Source organism: Antedon bifida, chromosome 8 (assembly GCF_963402885.1).
Source record: "Antedon bifida chromosome 8, ecAntBifi1.1, whole genome shotgun sequence".
Taxonomy (NCBI): domain Eukaryota; kingdom Metazoa; phylum Echinodermata; class Crinoidea; order Comatulida; family Antedonidae; genus Antedon; species Antedon bifida.
In genome coordinates, this window is record NC_136233.1 from 13,281,830 (window position 1) to 13,300,940 (window position 19,111).

Genomic DNA, 19,111 nt, shown 5'->3' on the forward strand with positions numbered 1-19,111 from the left:
CAGCTCCCCTCTTTTAGTTTGCAAAAGTAATCCCGAAAAGAACTTCATGTGGAAAAGAAGCCCACCCAAGAGTACTAAAAAATGAAGGAGCACATGGGCTTCTTTTCGAGGTTTTATGGTAGTCTATTTAATGGAAAATAATGCCATGCAACTTTGTTTCTGATTTAAAAAAAGGTCCACTTGTTTTAGGCCTGACATTTACAACCCTCAAAATATCTCTCTTTTAAAATAAAGAAAAACAATATTCATTATTTTATTTATTTATTTATTTTTTATTTATTTTTTTTTTATTAAAAAAAAAAAAATATCCGTAGAGGTTCGAACTCAATCTACTAGAGCTGAGAGCACCCAAACCTGAGCATTACCCGTTAGGCCACAAAGTAGTACATGACTGAACAGCTGATAATAGTCTATTTATACGTGTATTACGTAATTCATCAGTACGTCATAACTATCATATTAACTTTGTTAAAACCAAAATGATCAGTTAGCTCAGTCGCCTGAGCGTCGTGTTGACAACACGTATGTCGTGGGTTCGATTCCCACGCTGGTCGGTGGAATAGAGTTAAAGGCATGCGGCCACTGTGTTTGGGGTTCACAGAATTATACGTCCCCCTTTCCACCACACATCATGAGGCGACAACATCAATGCATCTGGTGATGTGCTGGAAACGACCCCAAAAGGCTGTGGCAGGGCCTTAGTGCTGAGGCAGGGAGAGCACATTTAACATCTTTTTTTTTGTTTAATTTTTTTTTTCAACCCGTATTTGATCTCGTAAATTTTAGGTTTGCCGCCCTCAATTTTAAAAGAAATTGAATTTATATTTTCATCGCAGGTGTACGAAACGGTTTGGTATGCCGTGCGTTGTTATGCAATGGTTATGCAGGTGTAGTGGGAAAGATGGTATTGTTTAGTCATTCGCGGTCAACACGCCACACTGTTAAATTTTGATTTTGTTAATCAATGTTGCTACATTGGTAGCGAAAATGTCCGATTCATACAAGATATTCTATTGTAAAATGTTATGAATAAACTTTGATAGTAGTTGCTGTGTATGTCCGCACCGTCCCCAGAATAAACATGTTTTAAACAGATAGTTTGTCTTCGATGGTTTTTGTATGGGGATAATGGAGAGTAAAATAAGATCAAATATATTCCAAAGATGCCGATTTCTAGACCAATTTCGAAGTAGACTAATTCCGCCGTCGGACTAGGCCTTATACGAAGTCAAGTTTTAAAGTAGAAAACCACACCTAAAACTTTGAAGTCGCATCTGGATAGTTGAAATTTTAACATTACCATATTATTATCATAGGTGATTATGTATAGTAATAAGTATAAGTGCAATTCTGGGCTCTATTTTCATTATTATTAGCTCTGCCACAACCATGGTGGGCTAGTACTGGAGACTTAATATTTAATTTCATATTTCCATGAATAGGTGCACTCTCCGGGGACACTAAATAAGTATTTATCTTAGACAAACGCAAGTTATTAAAATCACTGATATGGCTTGAAACTAATTTTTATAGAGTACCGATATTTAACATATATACCTTTTCAGAAGTAATTTTAAAAATTCAAACATGATGTGGGTCCCGTAATTTCACCTATGTTACACTGTATATAGATATACAGTACACTGTAGAGTATAGAGCATATATTCTATGACACATAATAGTCACCAATCAGCACTATAAGCATCATATCATGTCACAGGATTGCATAAATCAATATTTTGCAATAATATTTAACATACGTGCATACGTGCAAAATTAAATATCAGTAAAATTATAAAAATGATCACCTAAAATTCGTCAAAGTGACGAATTAAATTTTAGTTCTCGATGTTTTTGTATGTGCTTCGCTGTGCTCCACCACTGGTGCCAAATTGGATCCACTGAAGCACAGTGTATTAACATACGAAAATATATTGAAACTTAATTGAGTCCACTTATTAACATACGAAAAGATATTAACATTCAGTGACTTACTTCTAGTTTACATCACTGTGCTCTACTGGTACCAAATTGTGTCCACTTGAGCACAGTGTATTAACATACGAAAAGATATTGAAACTTAAATTACTTTATTTCTATTTTATATCTTATATCACTGTGCTCCACTGGCGCCAAATTGGGTCCACTTGAGCACAGTGTATTAACATACGAAAAGATATTGAAACTTAAATGACTTTATTTCTATTTTATATCACTGTGCTCCACTGGCGCCATATTGGGTTCACTTGAGCACAGTGTATTAACATACGAAAAGATTAAAATGTAGTGACTTTATTTCTATTTTATATCACTGTGCTACCCTGGTGCTAAATTGGGTCCACTTGAGCAGTTACCGTAGTACAATTTCTATTATTGAAGTTAATAAAGGCATAAATGGCGCTCCGTAGAGAAGTAGAGGATGCTCCAGTCGCCAGAATGACGCTCTGAATATACCTCCTTTTATCTGATATTTTAAAAAATGTGTTTGTCGCCCTCTAGTTCAGTTGCAAATATTTCATGCGCGAAGTCCGAACTTTGTGTGGTAGGCGTGTGACGTACCTGGAAGAATGCAGATGCAGGCCTATTTTAGTTCGTCTGCTTAATAATGTGTGGTTTGTTAATCCTGTGTAATCTGCTTTACACAATACTGTATTGTTCATAAGGTAACAATATATAAAGCAAGACTATGCCACTATAAAACTGTCACTGATAGTGGTCTCATACGTGTTTTTAGTAACTTAGCAATTTTAGAAATTGTAAGCCCCACCACTCCTAACTTAGCTAGCTAGGAACATATGAAGCCAAGGCAATGCACCTGGCTCTTCCTCGTGATAGCCTAGATACGGATATTATGAGTGGACACCCCACTACTAGGTCTACGACTTTGTGAACAAGCATTATGACGATAGGCCTACTTAGGCCTAATTATGTTCATCATTAAAAAAATAACAAACTAAAAACTTTTTTGATCAGTAATATCATTTTTCTCCAGTGATATTTTGTACAAAAAAAAACATACAGTACTGCCACTCGATTAAGCTGAATTCAGAAGTATAATTAAGAAGGCGTGATCTTCTAGTATTGAGCGCGTTAAGAAAACCCTAACCCTATGGATGATAAATACAATTAAATACATTTTTGGTCTTCTGACCCCAAACACAAATTGTTTTGTTTTGGTGTGTTCCCGCAGTTTGAAGCAGACTTTCTGGTATTATTTTACTCTGGAGTTCTTTAATTGACACGGAATTGAAGCCTTGATGTGTGCAAACTTTGGAGTTTTGCAAACAATGTGAAATCCGTGTTTTAAAGCACCATCTGGAGACAAACCGGATTATCAATTATCATTTCTATGCCTATTTAATGGTGCAATGCTCAAATCCATTGATTAACTGCAAATGCTCAGTGTAGTTGCAACTGCAATATGGTCACATTCATTTCGCGCTTGATTCAGAATTGTCATATCAATGCTCAGTAATGCATACATGGCTTTGAAATTGATATGCTTGTGTTTGATTAAGGTTGGTGTAAATCACTACAAAAGATGAAATCTAGCATATTATTAAGCAAATTAATATGGCCAGACCTTAATGTATGGTAAACCTTTAGGCCTATGACCATAGTGCAGAGAGAAAGTATATATATATATTGCCTCCCTCCCTGATTTTTAAACCGCCTCTGTTTTTTTTAAATGGAAAAACAAATTCTGATATTACATCATAACATTTATTCATTTTAAAGAGTTTGGTGTCAGTTTATTTCAGAACGGTAGCATGAATCAATGTCGATGACCTATTAAATACATTCAGAAAAAAAAACCCATCCCCTCCCCTGAAGTGTATTAAGGGTTGACGCTTAGATATATATTTGGCCTTATTAATTTTTGCCCAGCTGTTATCATTAACAGTGATATTAAAATGAATTAAATGAACACAACACAATCTTATTACTGTATAATTCATTGTGTTGGTACATTCAAAAGAACTGTGAACAGTAGTGATTAGCAATCCCCTACCATCATTAGTGACTAATTAGTTCAGGCACAACATATATATATATATCAGAATATACCTATAAGAATGTAGTATTAATATATAGCTGAAGAGGTGATCTTTTTATTATTCTTGATGAAAATGTCTTGTTATTCAATATATAGTACTGATAATAACCATTAAAATGAACAATGGTACCATCACAATGCTATAGGTCTATTCATTAGCATTTTCTGCTAGTAAATAGACATTACTGTATATATTTTATACAAATAATGAATGTTTATGAGTTGGATGGAGGAGAATATTTCATGAGTTGAAAGATAAAATACTACATTTAATTTACTATTGCATGATCGTGCTATAGTACGTACTGTTGCATGATCATACAATAGTACATATTGCATGATCATGCAATAGTATATAGGCCTACTATTTAACTCTGAATTTCCTCAGTTTCCAGCTAAGTTTGAGGGCCAGAATAAATACCTCTGCATTTAAATCACCATGATGATTATGATTATTACTGTACTTTCCAATGTAATGGTGCTATTACAGAAAATAGCACAAACAAACATTGAAACATATTATTCCATCCTGCAACATGAGGAAATTACATTGCTTGCACTGCACAAAAAAGATGATAAAATCATGAGGTTAAAATGTCAAGAGTATTTTTATTATAAATTTGTATGTATTAATACTTTAATTAACTATTTTATTTATACTTAGGTCCTGAATAGAATTGAACAGGCTATACTGAACATCACATTTTTTTGTTCTACCAAACATACTTGGATATATATAATGATATTAGCTGCTCATCATTTGTATACTAAAGGTATGTTACCCAGTTATAACAATGATGTTACTAATAATTGTGTTAAATAACGTTACGCTGCTATATAAGGCACATTTTGCACCTGCCAACTCTCACATATAATGCGCGAGTCTCGCGCATGAGGGTCGATTTTTTTATGCCTTGCGCATATGTAGCTATTTCTCACACATCCATAAAAAATATTCAGTAAAACATTATTTTGAAATTAACTTGCCTATTTTGAAGGAAAAATAGCGTAGGACTACACTTCATTTAATTTGAGCAAAATTACTAGGCCTATGTTATTTGTATTTTATTTATTCGGCGAATAATCAAACATACAGAGCGTATTTCGCGATTATTTTGGTCATTATTACATAGAGGGCGTTATCTACAATTTTTATTTGTCTCGCGCATTGGCCACTGAAAAAGTTGGCAGGTATATGATTTGTGTGTATTCCAACATGCTGTTGGTACCAACCAGTAAAGGTTGCTGTAACATGCTAAATATATTGAAGAATCTTGTAAAATTAATAAATTCTCACGCATCATAAAAAAATATTTTGGCAGATATACAATGTTCATACATGTTTATATTGTAACCATATGCATACAATAACTGTGCAATATCTATACAGTAGTCTCTTTGTCCTAATATATCTTCCCCAACAGGGAATTCAGTTTGTGTACTTTTGATTGACTGAAAGATGAGCTAATCCAGATTTTTATGACAGATTGATTGATGGATTATATCCAGACCCCAGGTGGCAGATCGTGAAGTTCCCATGTTGGCCTGCTCCAATCTGCCCTGACTGCAAAACCCAGATCTGAGTGGGTAAAGATCAAAGGCATATGTTTATCTGCTTTGATTGATTGATGTTTTTTCGAGGTCGTTGGTTTGGAACCATCAGTCGCCTCGTAAATCACTCTTTCGTAACCTTATTTATTGTTGACTGTGGCAGTGAGTTTTGTAGTGTTTTTTGCTGCTTGAGATAGGACATAATTTACGGATATTGTTATCTTACAATAACAGTGCCAGAATATTTCCTTAAAATATTCCCCATTTGATGTGTAAATCATGAAAGAAGGAACAAAAGCTGTAAATTATTACAGGATAGATATATCATTTTGTTAAGAGATATGAACATTTGATCCATGCAATCAAATGTTTTTTACAATCTTTTCTTTACTCCCTCCTCCCAGAGAGCCCAGGTTCGCCCCCAACATCTCTGGCATTTGTCGGCTTTTTCATGACGTATATTAATGTCTAGTGTTTTAACAGTTCAGATTTAAACAAACTTTACATTTCTTGTGTATTTGATAATTTATAAATTTCATTCACAACTGTTATGATTACAGTAGGCCTACTATTATTTACCGTATAAAGCCAGAGCCCTAGCTGTAACAGTTTACTTCTAACTGCAGCTCCAGCAGGGCACTTACGACGCTGGTAAATATAAAGGATGTAGCGGAAAGTCATCGCTAAAACAAAACTGATAGCAACTTCCGCATTTGTAAAAGCATGGATACATATTTTATCAATGGTAAAGGTAGAAACGCAGAAAAAAGCAGTGTTGGACATGAACTTATAATATTACTTATTGCACATGCTGTCGGTCATCAAGTGTATCTTGCCAAAATTGAGCAGAAATGTGGTCAATATAAAAATTACATTTTTGAAATAATCTGCAGCAGAAACCATGGAGGTATAAACCTCCATGGCAGAAACAGACCCTAAAAATGATCAACCTTTATCACCTTTTTGATACTCAACTGAAATACAATAGTTTTCTGTGTGTGTTATAATTCATTTCAAATATCCTGTTCTGTTTGATACAACCAAATTTTGATTTAAATTTTAATCTAATACTCTGTGATAGAATTGTTTTTTTTTATCTGACCTGTTATTAAACTGATTTATTTGTAAGCTTTACATTGGTCTCTTTTGTCCAGATAACTTAAACGATGTAATAATTATTAGATTTCAACATCTGGAAGATTGCCAATTTAAGATAAAATAAAAAAAAAAAGACCTGTAACTAATCATTATTCCTAATGACAGATCTGGGCCAGACTCTAGCACTCAACATATGCTGACTGCAAAATCAAGTTATTGTCTTTAGTTATACAAGTTGATGTGATCGTAAATCTAAGCTACTGTATATCCAGTTATAATAGTTGAAGGGAAGGAATCAAATATACAGTAATTTGTAATAGATCATAGGCCACTATGGTATTATGAACAAAAAGATATGAGAACATACACTGAAGATAATCAGTTTGTGGACGTATAAGTTACATACAGTATGAAAACTATACCCGCACAATTAACCCCTCATTTCATGTGAATTTTCTAAGAAAGCGGTAACATTTTATAATGTGCAGAGGAATGAGGTTAATTAAAGATGTATATTGTCGTCTTCATTGATAGTACAAAAGTCAATAAAAAATCATAGTTTTATAAACATTCCAGTGCTGTTTTAACAAAATTCTGAAGATTTTAAGTTCTTTAATAGGTTTTAACTATATAAATAATGTATTTTAGAACCCATTTTAATGGAAACTTCGCCTTGTATCCCCTGAATACAGATACAGAATAGGGGTTGGACATAATGTTAAAACATATTTCCTTCTTTCGTTTCACTGGTAAGTTTTCTAAATAGTACAGGTATCCCCTGAATATTGGATTCCCAATTGAGGTAATAACTATTACCTAACCGTATGACTATAATATTTGTATACCTTTTTATATTACAAAACTACTTTTTTTGTATAATTGTTTACAGATATAATCCATTTATTTTACTTTTTGTTTTAGTTTAATATTAATCAAACCTTAACAACAATGTTATTGCTTTTGTTTATCCTTGTATCTTTAGACTCCTGTTTGTTTTACTCTGTTTTGTTTAGCTTTGCAAAATGTATTTTGATTTTTGAGAATGAAAATTTAATATGGAGTGAAGTAAATTGTATGCCTATGCCAGTGTTGTACTGTTGATTTAACATAACAACATACATAATTAAGTGGAACAAATAGTAATTAATCTCTATTGTGTTAATTACAATGCAATAATAATTAGGTTTTGTTAAAGAGAGTAGAATGATCTAACTTGTCATGTGTAAATATTTCAAATTATTATAATGGTTAATCAACAATTTTGATCATCTGATTCTAAAATAAATGCATACAGCGCCCTCTTTAGATTTAACAACTTTATAGTGGAATTTCAATTTTGTTGTTACCAAATTTAAAATACTATGCATTAGTGTTTTCAATTAAAATGCAGGGTGAAAATACTGCAGATTCTTTATACTTAAAGATATATTGTCCCCCTAATTTTGTTTTTTTTTTTAATTTTTTGTTCAATATGTTCACTTAATAGTAATATTCATTTTGACCAAAAACTGGTTTAAAAAAAAGATCTACCTGAAAAAATGTAATCTAAAGCAAAAAAATAAGTAATTATTGTAATTACTTGCTAAAATACACATCCACATTAGATTAAAGACTTTGATTATTATGCAATCTCAAGTTCCAATCTACGCTTTATATTTTGTTTCCAAATTTCATTCACTTCTCACCACCCCCCCCCCCCAAAAAAAAAAACAATGAATAGATTAAACTCTTATTTGTTGCACCAGGTAAATTGGTTAAGGTTAGTCATTTTCCAGCCCTCATAAGAAAACTACGATTTCTAAAGTATGTTAATGAAGCCGTTTAATGTGACTATCATTTCCACTTCACTGAGCATGATGTTGTAATAATGGAGGAATAAACTTTTACAGTTTATTATGGATTTTTTTTTCATTGCCCTCATAATGTCAATCATTCAACAAATAAATTGTGTAAAACATAGTTTATTGTTTAGATCAGGTGCCTTGTCAGGTTTGTTTCTTATGTTTACTCATATAACCTAAATAGGTTTAATAATTAATGACATGCCTATTTTTTTGTCTTTGTTTTCTTGCTTCCAGTGTCTCCTACCTGTCTCTAAAATTGTAAGGGTTTTTATGTAATAAAATGTAAATTTAAATGTAACCCCAAAGTCTATATCGTGCCTACTTACCTGGATAAATCGACATGGCCTTTCTCCACCTTCCGAGGGGATAACATAACTAAAGGACAAAATAAAACTCCAATCAAATTTGTTCAGAAATCACAAATCTAATTTTACTTATTAATCATTAATGTAATTTAATTTTACTATTGAAATTCATGAATGTTTTTACCTTCATTGTTTGTATACATTTTTTCAGTTCTTTGAAACCTTTTTGTTTTGAAATCATGCCAATTTGTAAGACTTAATGCTTAAAATTAGAAAATAGTGTTTAATATCAATAAATAATTCTTAAAACTAGAATCTTTGAACTTTTGAAATTATCTAAAATGTTTTCAATTTGATATTAAGTATTTAAGAGGAATATACACTATAATAATGATACTCATTCTTATATAACGCATATAAGCAAGCTCTCAATGTATGTATACTATACTGCTGTGAAGATGTGATGTCATGCAATGAATGTTGTTTACAATATTCTATTAAATCACAAAAGGCTACGTACTATATACTGTAATATATTAATTGTGTATAATTTTTTTGTTCAAGGTGTGTAAATTATTGTTAAACTTATATTACTGTACATTTAAGATACAAGTATTTTAAAATAGTAAGAAAACGAAGAGAGAACAGACAGCTATAGAGTATTCACATTGGAGCGAAATATGTGTTACTATTAAATCATGGGAAACACAACAGACCTAGCGTGCCAACACAACGAAAGGCGGTCACTGTACATGCTTCCCAATGGGTAAAAAATTACCGGTGTGAGCAAATTCCTAACGGCCTGACGTGCACCTCTCTCTTTCAGTCAAAACTATGGACGTCAGAATTGATTAATTGAGTTTCATTTTATGGCGATGTACAATCTTCAGAGGCCAGCATAATGATATAAATGAAGTGAGCCCTCTATAGTTAACGGTGTTTAGATTCAGTATAATAATAGTTTTGACCCTGAACCGAAAGAGTAAAAATGTTATAATATTATGTTCGTCTTATTTCATATAAGCTACATAGTTTCATTCAACACATCTTGAGTGTATCCTTTGATTGGTTAATTTTGTATCACATACTGTTTTGTATTCTATGGCACGGTAAAAGTTCTATTGCATGGCAAAAGTTCTATTCAATGGTTCTATTTAATTTTTCTATTACAATTACATGACATGGTGTAGTGTGTGCCATCTGCAACTGTTCTACTCCCTGGTCAAAGTCAGAGGAACATGCTTTTTTAATGGCCTACCCTCCCCCTCGCCTTCAACATGATAGAAGCAGCAGATTGATTGAATAAAAAAAGTTACTTTGGAAATGTAGGCATAAATGGAATTTCTTAACAAGGCGGAGCTGAGTTAAATACTGTGGAACAGTCAGGCTTTCAACCTATCAAAATATTCTTCCCATTCATAAAAAAATCATTATTTGTAAACTAATATTTTATTCATACATTCGATCTCCAGTTGTGCATCATTATAAAAGCCAGAAAATAGAAAGTTTCATATGTATATAGAAATTATGCATAAACATGTTACCCTACAAAATAATATTTGAAATTTGGGTAAATTGTGTATTTAAAAGCTATTTATATACCACCACCCTAATCTACTTTAACTTTATTACAAGTAATGCGACATTATTATATTCATTTATAGCTTCATCTGTATAGAGTCTATTTACCTATGCCAAATATGTATCTATATCGTTTTAAGAATGACAGAATTATTTATACTATTATACATTGGTTTGTAAATGAATACGTTCATAAATACCTGTTAAGTAATGTTAATGAAAATGAGAAGAAATTACAATAAAGGTGGGTGATTCCCACAAAAGATAAACAAAAAAGTAATGCGACAAATCATGTTTATTGGTTAGACCTAGAAAGTAATTATTAATTTTGACAATCTCCATGCCTCTACCTTTACTACCACTTTATTTTTTGGAAGCAACAATAACGTGTTTAGCTGTAAGTAGAAAGTGGCTATTTTATTAGAGATTTTTGAGCAGAAAAATCCTTAATAATACTACCTTGAGTATGTTTGATTTTTCTTCATTTTGAAACCTATTCATTAACCTTGTCTTTCTGATAATTTTTGAGTAAGTTTATTTTACTCTTTAAGGTTTAACCAGTCTGTATTATTTATTAGTCAATTCCTATGATATATATTATGGTATTAGTTTAGAATACTAAGAATTGACCCTATAATCTAAAGCTCTTTAGGACAGTAACACCAAGTGTGAACTCCAGTTCAAAATCAATTTACAGTTTCCATTTAGCGAAACACTTAAAGTTTACGAATTTCGACATTTATAAACTCTGGTATTATGGGATTGTTTTTATTTATGTTTAAATGACTTTAAATGGTTTATATTGATGAATAGATATACTAAATATTAAACTTGTTGGCCTTCAAACATAAATGGGTGGCTAATAAAATATAGGGTACCTTTACACGTGAGCGTAAAATTGGTGGCTTATAAAAGGTAATGCACGGATTAATGTACCAAGATGTTCACAAGAACGTCTTTCATTATGACAGAACACTGTACAGCAGTGCAAGTAACTCATTTTATCTTTTAAGGTTTTAATAGCAGCCATAGTATACATGATGGTAGTCTCTTTTTATTGCAACTTGATTTCCAATTCCTGAATCCTGGGGTAGCACTAACATTTCATTTTGTTTAGCCATTTGGCGAAAGTCAAAATATTTTTTTTAGTCAAATCAGTTTATCTATAGCCAAAATGGCTAAAGTTCAATTTTTTTATTTAGCCAAATGAATCGGTCATTAGCCAAAATTAAAAATTGTTGAAATATAATGGTAAAAACGTTTTAGTTAATTTATCTATGTCAATAGGTCTATACACTGTTCCCTGAACGTTTTTGTAAGGCATTTGGGGAAAGAGAGCCATGCCTAAATCACTGTATATTTGATTTTAAAAAATAATTGTTGTTGTATTTTATATGATCAAAACAATTGTTCAAATTGTTTTTAATCATACAGCATTCATGCAGTTATCAATTTAATAAGAAACATTTTACAGTTTTCTGAAATCCCCTGAACGTATGTTATTTTTGTTTTTTACGCTTGGCTGGTGGCTTCCGTACTATACCACGCGAAAATCGTGTCCTAAGACTTTCACGGTCACCCACCGTCACCGCCGCGCAGCGGGTGAATGTTTTTAAATTGGGTATGCTCAAGAGGTGCGAAAGTCCAGTAGCGCAGGCCTAGGCTAGGGGCCTAGGCCTACAAAATTTATGTACGACGGTACGTCGTAGGCCTATATGCTAAAAATATTTCTAGCAAACGAACACTCGTATCGTTGTTGAACGTGCAGATAATATAGGCCAAAGCACAGGGAAAAGGCATTTCTGTCGGGGGAGAAATTTATACCATCCCGGCTCGATTATTTATTACCCAACAACACAGAAGCCGGCAATAAATGCACGTGTGTGTTTAGCTAAATCCCCGTTAGACTCTACCATTTCCCGAATGTTGTTTTGTTTACTCTACTGACGCACTGCACGCACAAGGAAACTTTATTAAGGGTAAAATATGAAACTACATTATTGGAGCCAAAAATGCATAACGCATAAATATTGATTTAGATAATCATTCATTGAAGATACTATGTTTTTTTTTAATGTGAAAAGAACACCCTTATCGAAAAATAGACAATCCCGGTAAATAGCCGACCGTCGGCTGTCGAGTCGTCGTTCGCTTGTGCAGCGCAACACGTGATAGTTTGGGTAGACTCCATCATCCATGTGTCGTGTAATGTCTGTCTCTCTGTGCAGTCTACCTCTGCTATCTCCATCATATTGAAATAACAAAGAGACGCCTGGTACAACGAAACAAGTTGACGAAAATGGAGCTTGAAGTAAACAACATAAACGAACAAAATAAATGCTTGAAGATCGACAAATGGACCTTTTAATTGGACTTTATGATTTCGCCAAAATGATTATTTTATTATCTATTTTATCATATGTCATAGCCAAAATGGCTAAAGTAGCCGTTTTATTTTTCGCCAATCTGGAAACGTTTTCGCCCATGGCAACTTGGCGATCTAAGCAAGCAGCTGAGAATGCAGTTTGTATGTTTTTGTATTGCCACAAAAAAATGCACATTTGTATACTATTGCCCCTTTGGACAGTTAAAAATATATTATTTTTTTAGAATGTTCACATACAGATTCTGTCCTTTTAATAAACTATAAATTAACTTTATATATTTACTTTACTACTGTTGATGTTGGAAAATATTTGATCCGTCCTCTAGTAAAAGAAAAAAACAATTTTTAGGTTGTTCAGTACTTGTATATTATTATATACTTTTTATATTAAGAAAACAATGTAGCAACGTGACAACATTTGGCCAATTGTGAGTAACCTTTTAATCTCTTAAAGATAAAAAAACACAAATATTTAAAAGGCATAACAAGATAAATTGTATATATTATATTATACATTATAATTTTTATAAACTTTAACTTTATATTTATTTTGCTACTGTTGATGTTGAAAAAGAAAAAATCTGATTAGTATACCATCTAGTTTAAAAAGAAAAAGGTTGTCCAATCCTTGTTAGATAAATTATAATTTGTAGAATGTTCACATATAGATTTTTGTCCTTTACTAATCAACTGTAAATTAAAAAACATATTGTATTTCCTGTTTAAAATCATACTGCTAATTCATGTAACCTTTGATGAATAAAGGCGGATATATTTAACATAATTATAAATCTAATGCGGACAGGTGTTACAAACTATAAGGTCTCATTTGCACTTTTTTTTTCAAACCAAACGAATGGCTAGTTTCAACTAGAACATTTTTAATGCAAACGTTTTTTTCAACTTCCTCTTGGTCAACTCACCCAAGCTGCATGGGTTGCTTTAACCGAGGAAAGTTTCTTGAGGATGATCAAGCTAGTTTTAAACGATCTTGAAAAATGGTAATGTTTAACTGTTGGCATTTTTAAAACTTATAGTTATACCCTTTTCACATCTGCAAAAAGTAACAGCGTGTAACAAGTTGTAACCAGGTTTGCATAGTGTGAAGACAATTTGTGGAAAAACCTGTTTTGTTGTTACGAGATGTTGTTACTATACATGTGTAATTACCCTTGTATTAAACTGACCAAATATATCCATCTATCCTTGGGTATAATCCCACTTCGGGTCTAATTCCAATTTCATGTGGGGATGGAATTATACCTAGAGGATATCAAATCAAATAGCACCCAAAAATAACCGGTTAAAATTGGTGTGAATAAATTAACTCCATTTTCTTGGGAGCAGAAACAAATTTGTGGTAACCGGTTAAAAGGCAGCGCAGCACAGCAGTAAAATCGTGTTACAAATTGTTACAAGTTGTAACAAATGTATGCAGATGTGAAGAGGGTGGTCTCTTTAGTGCAATTTTCTTTTTTGAGTTTTCAATCCTCTTTAGTGTTTTAAGGGGTCATATGGGTAAAGTTGTTTCTGAATACTGTTAACCTTACTGTAAGTGTAAACATGCTGCCACTATTGAGTAGTATAATAATTAAGTATATAGTAGAGATGAAGAAGTTGAAAGCAAAGGGTTGATTGATGAATGGATTGGTAGATACATGATAGCGAAAGTCTGATGGATGAGTAACATGATTGATAGTAAGGTGCGTGATGGATAAACTGTAATTCGGTTTGAAAGCTGATTGAATGATTGATGTTTTTCGCAGGATGGATTCGCAGAGGTAAGGCTAGATTGGTGTCATCAGCAGGAGAATGAACTGGCAGTGTAATAACTTGTGACCATTAGGGTCATCATGGTGTGAGGTAACATAGAAACTGGTCCAACACACTGACATGCATTTCAGAAATATAAACAAAGGGATGAGATTTATTCTAAAGCTCTGTCTAGACTACCTAGTTTGCCAAAAAAAATTGTGAAAGTGCTCAAATATGGTAGTGATATGCCCAAATATGGTAGTGACATGACATCATCATGTCCAAATATGGGAACATCACATTTTTTTTTCACAAAAAGTTTGATAGTGTAGATAGAGCTTACAATTGAAGACTGGTACAAATGTATTTCAGTCAGTCTTCTTTAAATTGCAAAAAGAGAAAGTTTGTAAATAAATTATTCTAACAATAACATCAAATTTGCATATTATCTTTTTAATTACAATCATAATCAAAGAATTGGACCTATAATTGAGACAGCTATTTATGAACCCTCACGTTAAACGAACAAAAAAAGAGTGTGATATTTTAGTCAGGGCAGGGAAAAGTATAATTGGTTTATTTGTTCCAAGTAATTCGACCAACCACAAGTGGCTGTTCGAAAATCAGTTGCTTTATGTTCAAACTATTTGCATTGCATGCTTCCTTAAGTTACATCTTATTGGAAATCAGTCTTTAACAAATCTGCCCAATATTTTTTTTTATAAATAAAAACAAATTATAAACAAATTATTTAGATTTAAATTTGGGCACTATTGAGCCAAGATAACTTTAGAATATTCTGAAATTGGCATTTTTTTTGCAAAATGTTTCTTTTTTTCATAATATTCAAAATATTTTACTAGTTAAATTAATCAACATTATAATTAATTACTAGTTGACACTTGCCTCCCTTTTATTATCATGTCAATCTTATTAAAATCCTTGAAGTCAAAAAAGAAAAAGATGAAATGTAGCGTTAATTTAGAGATAAATTGTTTGTGTTGTTCGTTAGGACATTCAGATTCATCAATATCTTCGCCATATAGCTCATCTTTGCCTTGGGTTTTGTCATCCTCGTGCACTTTAACAATGTTTGAGTGACTTTAATTACTATATTAAACTATGTGATGAATAGCCTTCATCTCCTCCAGCCAACCTTTAAGTTTGTATGTCATGCAGCAACAACAAGGGGCCAATCACCCCCACAAAGCTGTCCTACTCTTGTGCCCCTAGTCAAAATATGTCGGATTTGTAAAATATAGCCTGTTCTTTTAACCAACTGATAAATTTGTACATGTAGAAAAAGTACATAGTTATCTATCAATGTGACGGTAACACCTACTAAAACAACATCGTTATTAACCACTTTGACATACATGTGTGCCTTGAGGGCGCTTTTCTAAGTGCTATTTAATTGTGTATATCGTTGCGAGAGCCCATAGATCACCATTTTGTTTGAGATACAGACTAATTGTTTTTTGTATCAAGGACTTGCGCTATTTTTTCCTTCTAAATATGCCAATTTTAATTATTTATTTACCACTAATTAAGTCAAATAGATAAAATCGCTATTCATTGTATGCACATACATGCAGGACTTGTTTGAACAAATGGCTTCCAGGCCACTCATTTTCAATAGTACCCATATAACTGCTATATTGATTCCTTTAGAAGGTGTAATTTAACTTAATTTATTCACTGTTATTTTTAAGTCAACATAAAAGGCCACTTCGTTCCATCAACATAAAGTGTGCACCACAGTCTGTAGCACTGTAGTAGGCCGGCGAGAATTGCAGCCGGTGAGCACTGCAGTCGGTTAGCACCGCAGCCGGTGAGCACTGCAGTCGGTTAGCACCGCAGCCGGTGAGCACTGCAGTCAGTTAGCACCGTAGTCGGTTAGCACCGCAGTCGGTTAGCACCGCAGTTGATCACATAACTGACAATAACAGATAATAATAATAGATAGATAGATTTATATAACGCAAATAAACGATCCCTATATGCGCTCGACAATAAAGAGAAAGAGTGGAAACCAAAAGGAAGAGAACAAAAAGACAAAAACACCAAGCTAGCACCCAAACCGGAGTATAGGAATACACCATCACCGCTAACTGGGGATCAGTTAGCATCGGTTAAGTCTTGATCTTTTCAGGGATCCGGTGCCTTCTAGCCTAGTCAGAAAACAACAACAGGCAAGAAAGGGACAAAAGCAAAAATAAAAAAATAGGTGTTTAGGTGGTTTTTATATATTTCAATATTAATTAATGTTAAATATGAAAACAAATATAGTAGTATACATTAGGTTTATCCTATATAAACACTTTGCGTTGTGAAATTTTATTATTTCAAAATCTAACCAATTTTTTCTGTATTCATTCAAATAGACATGTTTTTCTCTTTTAGTGCTTGAAAAAAGTACAGTAGCCAGCATCTGAAAATAATTTCTGAATTCATTATTTATATTAAGTATTAGAAATTACAGTATCAAATGACCATATAATATTAAATGTAATAGTCTATACTAATCAGCGAAAGAATCTTAAGAAGGCATTAAGTATATATAAATTGACCATACATGACCCTAAATGTACACCTGTATAATTGTACAGTGTATTGTTAATGGTAACGAGACATAATTTCTTTCCATCAACTCGTTGTTAAAATACAAGAAAGGAAATGTAATTCTTATCCATCGCATCCTTTTACCATTATCTTCAGGATCGTTTTATTGTGCATGCTTGATTGATTTATATCATCTTGTCCATGTTGCTGATTGATGGCAACAATAGGTTCGTGCATGCAACTGTATAGTCACCTTTCCTCCATCTATCACAGGTTGGCGTCAGGCTGCCGGCTTACATCACATATCCCCCGTAATTGTACTTCGTGTTTGGATTGACTAGGGATGCAGTTTTTCAATCCATAATTTTCAGGGTTATTTCTTGGATTATTTGAAGTATTTTTCTTTTCTACTTATTTATTTATTTATTTATTTACCAGATTTCTATAGCGCCCTTTTCATGAAAACTCATGCTCAAAGGCGCTTCACATCATAAAGACAAACATCATAAACAATAATTACAAAAGTAACCTCAAATTATACGAAATAAAATTTCTTAAACTAAGTTATAAATATTCTTACTGTACATTAATTAAAATCGCATAAAATAGAAAATAAAATGAACGATATACAAAATAGGTCGGAATTTCTTAAACTACGATTACAAAAATACAATTTATTTACATATTAATTATTATTTTATTTATTTATTTTTTTTAAATTTTTATTTTAATTTAATTAAATTGATTAAAAATTAAAAATATTATTGCACAATAATTGACCAAACAAATTGCAGTAGAAAAATACAAGATTACAAAAATAGGCATCAATATACTATATTCAAATTGAAATCAATCATTCATTGTTGTAGTATGAGACAAATAAGTGTGTTTTAAGTTCCCCCTTAAAAATGTTCAAGGAGGAAGCACTGCGGAGCTGGTATGGAAGAGCATTCCATAGAGTCGGCGCGGCCTTCATGAAACACCTTTCACCATACGATTTAGTTTTAACTCTAGGAACACATAAAGTAAAAGAATCCTGTGATCGTAATGGCCTATTTGGTTGATAAACCTTCAGCATATCATTGATGTAAGTGGGCTCCTGATCATGCAATGCCTTGAAGGTGTGTACAAGTAACTTATACTTTATGCGTGCCTGCACCGGTAGCCAATGGAGCTCCTTCAAAATAGGTGTAATGTGCTCATATTTACAGGTTTTCGTAATTATTCGCGCTGCCGTATTCTGGACTTTTTGTAATTTATCAATAGTTGTAGTCGGCAGACCATAAAGTAAGGCGTTACAGTAGTCCATACGAGAGATCACCAGCGACTGTATCAATGATTTCGTGGCATCATATGTTAGATGACGTCGGATATGAGAGATGTTACGTAAGTGCATATAACACTGCCTGGAGATCGATTGTACATGTGAATCCATAGTAAGATGTTTGTCGAAAATTACTCCGAGGTCTCTCACAGTCGACGTTGGTTTTAGAACTATGTTTCCGACATTCACGTCCAAATTTATACTGGTCTTATTGTACCGAGACGAAAAGAGTATCACTTCCGTTTTTCCTTCATTTAATTTCAGTATGTTTTGGGTCATCCATACCTTGACATCTGAAACACATTTTTCCATCGAAATTAGAGCAGATTGTATTTCTGACTTGTCATTTGGGCGAAAAGAAACGTACATTTGCGTATCATCCGCATACAACTGGTAGCCGAGTCCATGTCGCCGAACGATGTCTCCAATGGGCTTCGTGTACATCGAATAAAACTTCGGTCCAAGGACCGATCCTTGTGGTACTCCATATTTAAGGGGAAGTGGATTCGAATGCGCATTATTAATGAACACTGATTGATAACGATCCTTCAGATAAGATGCAATCCATGCTAGGGCATTTCCACGTACTCCAAAATGATGATAAAGCCGTTGAAGTAGTGTCTGATGGTCGATCGTATCAAAGGCGGC

General features: G+C 32.9%; 1 long non-coding RNA gene across 11 annotated transcripts in view; it reads left to right on the forward strand.

Moving 5' to 3' along the window:
• Positions 1 to 2,528: 2,528 nt before the first annotated feature.
• LOC144849952 (uncharacterized) overlaps positions 2,529 to 19,111 on the forward strand; it is a 158,146-nt gene continuing 141,563 nt past the window's right edge. For all 11 annotated transcript variants that reach the window (XR_013614020.1, XR_013614025.1, XR_013614026.1 and 8 more), the window contains exons 1-2: positions 2,529 to 2,663; positions 4,722 to 4,830. This is a non-coding gene — a long non-coding RNA (uncharacterized LOC144849952). The remainder of the gene's footprint in view (positions 2,664 to 4,721; positions 4,831 to 19,111) is intronic.